This window comes from Bemisia tabaci, chromosome 1, assembly GCF_918797505.1.
Source record: "Bemisia tabaci chromosome 1, PGI_BMITA_v3".
Lineage (NCBI taxonomy): Eukaryota > Metazoa > Arthropoda > Insecta > Hemiptera > Aleyrodidae > Bemisia > Bemisia tabaci.
This window is the reverse complement of record NC_092793.1, coordinates 47,428,551-47,434,550: the sequence shown is the minus strand read 5'-3', so window position 1 is coordinate 47,434,550 and position 6,000 is coordinate 47,428,551.

Here is a 6,000-nt window from a genome sequence, read left to right as displayed (position 1 = left end):
TAAAAATGGGCACGGAAAATTTTTCCATGGAAAAATTCTCTCACGGAAAGCCCCACGGAAAATGTCACCATGGAAAATTTCTCCATGGAAAATTTCTCCACGGAAAATTCTCACGTGGAAACCTAGCCACAGCACTCACTGTGTTCATTGCAGTTTCCACCATCAAGTTACCATGGTGTTGTTTCTTTAAGTCATCATAGAACTGTTCTATCTCATGTTGGCTGGTTTTTTGAGTATTTAATTAGGATAATTTACAAGTTTTCCTTGTAATCAAAATAAATGAAAATGATACACTTCACCTAACTTGAAGACTCATTGTACCAACTATACTTGAAGAGATGTAAATAATTCTATTAACGATGGAGAAACTTACCGCACTGTTCCTTCGCGTCACATACTGCCCGCTCTACATTTCTAAATAAGGATTTCATTCAGGTTGACAATGTGAAAACATATTCAATTTATTTCACAATGAGCACGGAAAACAGCACCAAATATTATCACAAACACCATCAAATTAGAGGCAAGAGAGTGAAATATGTAACTGTAGATTGTGGTTTCTGTCTGGGAAAGCTTAATTGCTCTAGGATGTTTTAAAGGTGGCACTAATTCCCTGCGAATGGCTGTTCAATATGATCAAAGGAAACTGCCAGATGATAGGAAACAAATGGCCGATTGCTGCAGCCTGAACATGGCTGGTAATGTATTCGGTGTGTTTTATGAAAGCTCTTGAAAAATGAATAATGTACAGCGGCATCAAAACCATGAGTACAACCAATGATCAGCACTAAATTAAAACAATATCAAGGTGAAGACAACCAACATTTCTTCGAGAAGTTTAAAAATAAGTTCTGTGGTTAGCCAAATAATTTTTAGTAATAGGACAAAAATACTTGTGAAAAAGCATTGGTTAAAATTGTGTGTTAAGTGAATTTTATTGCATTTGGTAGCCATAAAAATAGGAAGTAAATTATTGGACATCTGATAATTCACTGAAACATGGTTGATAAGGATGTGATGTTTTCAGCACTCTAGAGTTTAAAAGTTTAAGGCCTCATCTGTAACTTCAGATAGATCTCTCACACTACTTACATTTCTGAGATAAAAATACAAGTAATAGCTAAGGCTAATTTCAGACGTTCACTTTTCTGTCACTATGTCAAATGAAATGTTGGATCGTGTAATAAACTCGAGGACAAAACGATCATTTGAGAGGAGAACAATAATTTGAAAGTTAGGTCACACCAAGGTTTTCGGTCAACTTCTCAAACAAATGTTAGAGTCACGCATATACGTTGAGACAAACGTCATAAAGTATTGTTTAAGCACCATTCACCAGTGGTGCCACCTGGACTACATGAATGTACCTGTTGAGTGGTGCGAATTCAGAGCTAATCGGTGAGAACATTTTTTTTGTGTTCAACATACGATGTGCGAGCTCTTGTTCTCATGTCCGTATCAAACGGATCCATCTTTTCACTCGGTATAAGTGGCAGGAAAGCTAGTAAACTGTCTGTGGTGGGGCTTTAGTTTCCAATCACACAGCCAAAAAAATCTAGAGGGGGGCCGGCTGCTGTATTTAGGTTTCTTTTTCAGTCCTAAGTGTTCGAACTGTGAATTTTATTCACAGTCTATATGGGGTTTCGGCAACGATAGGGAAATGGCGAATCTCGTGTATGATCTAACGATTTCTGTATTATCCCTGAGGAGGGGACGTTGACATGAGCTGTGAGCAGCTAGGAATGGGAATGCAGTTAGAATGTTTGTTAACCGTGTGCTGAAACGCGATAAGGTAGACTGTAACCAATATTCATCACGGTTTTGTTTGGGGTGCAGACTCGGAGGAGTGACCAAGGAGAGATAGAGAAAATGCATGAGCACATACGAATTACTATTCAACAAGAATGTTTGAATAGTTTATATCAAGATACAGATCAGAAATAATTGTAATGCTATGATTCTATGGAGAGGTTACAGTTCAGTGGCTGATGGATCACTATTGGTGCCTATGCCTACATTCAGTAAGAGCGGAATTTGCTAATCATTGGTATTCATGACTTACCTTGATTCAGTTCAAGGCCCTTGATTCAACTCGGATTTGGCAGTGATTGTAGCGAAAGCAGGAAGTCAAGAATTAATATAAATTTCTGAGAATTACTGTATGGTTAGGCGAGAGCTTCATTGGAGCTGACGATTCACGCTAGTTGAGAACCTAACCTCAAAATACCGACAGGGCCTGGGCGAGGCAGGGCGGGGCGGCACATCTCCGGATCTTGCCGAATTGAATTGGGATTTTTTTATTTAAATCTGCATGATCTTAAAAAAACTCATTCGGATTATCTATTACGGAAATGCGTAAGCGATAATTTTTCATAATTCACCGCTTTAACATTTGCGTTCTATTCTTGCATTTTATTAATTTTTTATACAATTTCAACATGAAACAGGGCAGGCCGGCAGGATTGCAACGCAGGTTTTTGTTTTGGAGTCCGGACTGGGAATCACTTTGTAAAAACAAAGATGAGTTGTTGGTTTACACTGCAGTAATGCAAATTTTTAATTTTTTTATGTGATTTAATTTAGTTATCAGCTCGAATCCTGAGTCTTCTTCGTTAGAAAGTAATGTACCTCGCAGTTTGGTGAATTTTGATTAACCTTAAAGTAAGCCAGCAGTGGGTATCGCGATGGACTTTGGTAATCGATCTTCAAAATTTTTATTTTGGCCTGCGTAAGAAATAAGAATGAAAAAAATTCTGATATATACAACTCAATTCTCATTGGTTTTGCTATTACGCTATTCGGTTATTTCTACAATTCAATGTTGGTTTCACACAGGAGATTTGGAAAAGTATGTCGGTTGAGCTTCATTAAAGGGCGTACCTCATTGAATAGTTAGTGTCTAAAAAACTAATCTTGCAAAAACAGACGTTTTGGTCTCTAATTGACAGACTTTAAAGCTGTACCTACAGGTTCGAAGAAGCTGCGTGTTTTCTGTTTTTTGACAACTATTTGCGGTTATTTTCAGTTGTCTTAAACAGAGTATAAGCAGCCAAATATATTATTACATCTCTGTTACCCTAGCAAATCTCTGAGTTAAAAATATTTTAAATGAAAACATTTCCGTACAGAAATAATTGCTACCTAATGGTACAATTATTAAATTATCGTTAAATAGTGGGCATGTGCTTGGGAAGCCAATGAGTGTAGAAATTTCAGGTGCAATAATGAAAGACTGTATTCTGTGATAACTGATGACATTGAAACATTTTTTAGTGGCCCTCACTTTGATGAAACGACGGTGATGTAATTAAAAAAAAAACTATAATTCTATGATGAATAACGAAACAAGCAAATAGTTGTGATTGTCTATGATCAAAGTTACAGATTACCATTGTTTATTCTTGTGTGGTCTTAGTGTTTTCGCAGTGTTCCAATGCATGTTCTCTGCTATTCCGTTACGCTCCCTTGAAATTCCATGTAGCCACAACGGGAATCTCCTGCTGCCACATGGAATCCCATGCAGTCTCATCGGAAACCCAAGGAGTCACCATGGAGTTCCGTTGCCTTCTCTCATGTAGTCTTCATGGAGTCTCCATGGGAGTTCCGTGTCTTCACCATGGGATTACATCGAGAAACAGCAAGGAATACATGGAATTCCATGAAATTTTTAGCAGGGTCATAATAGTAAGAGAAGTTCAACTCGAAAAAATACTCTAATGCTTTGCTTACGGACGTATTTCTCGGACCCATCAGGAAGTGGACTATCCAATGCTACTAGTTTCTTTGCGCAATCCCATCATATTCCATAAGTAACTAGCTATGGGCGTGCTAAGGGTTGCAGCCGCGTATAGGCTTGTGCCCCCTCCCAAAGAAAATATGCTATGTCACTAGCCGCTGAGCACCCCTATACTTTTGTAAAGGGTAAATGAGCCCTCTGTCGCAATCCGTAAAATTTTCGAGCTACGCTTTTACTTGTTATGCGTGGTTGTTTTACGCTATTATTCTTACAAAGTGCACTACTGCAAATCCAAATACACCCAACACAAAGAGAGTACCATACCCAAGTAGCAGTGGATCACGGATAGGGTGATTTCCGATAACAGGAATAAGTTAAAATATGAAATACCTGAGAAATAAAAAGTGCACCAATTTTAACAGGATTTCATTACCTCATTCTAAAGGTATTAAACTTCCTTTTTCCAGCTTTGGCACGCTCTATTTTGATTCAGTGCAAAGTTAAAGTGATTGATAAACAAGCCATTGAATCAGGTACTCAGCGCTTCCCGCGGGACTGCTGGAGGTCCACGCAAACATGGCGGCCCGGCCAAATTGCGTCGGTTACGTAACAGACACAGCGTAACCGACACTCAAAAATGTGAGATTAAAGATGATACAAAAGATGAAACTTGGCAATTCTTGAGTTATGAGGTGGAATTAATGCTGCCTTAAAAGTTTTCTAGACTTTGGAGACTTCGTTTTAGTTTAATACTATTAAATTGAGGTTTTTGCGTAGTGAGGAATTAGTGCTACACACGTAAAAATCACTGGTTTTCATAATAATTTAAGTTTTCATTGGTAAAAAAAACTGACTTATCAGTAATGGTTTTGTCAAGAAGACTTCAGCGAACATTTGATGGCAGTTTTGAAACTCCTGACTCCATCTGGCGAGATAAACACTGCACTTAATACAACTGCAAAAATTTGTCGCCAAATGTGGCGACATCTCTTTCTTATGACTTTTCTCGCTCAATAATAAACATTTCAGTTCAAACTGGCAATTTTCTTGAACACTAGAGTCTCTTTTCAGCAAATATTGCCAAAGAGTTCATGATCAGTACTGATATGTTACCGCAAATTGCTCTTTTGCTTCAAAATCGGGGTTGGCGACGCGTAACCGACCGGACATTTTCGGCCTTTAAAGTCTCATATTATTAAATATAATAATAATTCATCATATTTTTTAGCATGGATAGGTTCAGGGACATCATTCCTATTGATTAATTAATTTGGTTTTCAATCGTTTTGCCCTATGTCGTTCAGAACCCACGGCGACACGACTATGCCTAATTATCGTGAAATCACCCATAGTTCGCGATTTACCTAATTGTAGAATATATCGTGCTTTTGTCAAAGTCGATTTATTGCATCATAATCGAATAAAAAATTGCGGTGAATTGCGATTTCATCGCAAAAAGTTGCAGTTAAATCGCGATTTTGTCGACGGAAAATAAATCGCGAATATTATCGAACAAAAAATTGTGATAAATTGAGATGACATTTTGATTTTATCGAACGCGATCTTATAGAGATAAATTTGCGACAAGATTGAAGATAACATCTCAGACGTTGATGACCCTAGCGATTCAATCGCCAAATAATCGTAAAAAATCGCAACTTAATTTCAAAATATCGCGATTTCTCCGTTGAAATATGTATCTAGATAAGCTCCACTGAATTGATTCAAAGCAATAAGTGACTATCAATTTATTCACACGGAAAATAAATAAACCCACGATATCTAAGAGCGCGAATCGTATTTAAGGGTGGCAAGCCTGGATTGCCCCTAAATCATCCCTTAAATTAACCTTGCCGCAAAGCGAAGCGTCCGTGGAGACATTTCACGGCGCTAACTGAGGCCGAGTAAACATTAGCCCAATTCTTTCGGGCCATTTTCGGGATTTTTTTCGTTGTCACATGGACTGACGGAGCCGCGTCCGAAATCTGCCGTGCTGAGCAAGAACGCCGTAAATCCATCAAGATTTTCCCTCGTTTTTTGGAACTGAATTCTGTATAAAATAAAAACCCTTTAACCCACGTACCTCAAATTCTCAGGTTAAGTTCTTAATGGTATTTTCGAAAGAATTCTGTAAAAACATTGTCCCGAGGTACACGAGTTATTCTACTATGATACATTGTTTTAAAAAAATGTAAAATGGCGTTTACGGCGTTTTTGCGTTGCACGGCAGAAAGACTAACAAGGAGGAGCACCTCGTGCTATCC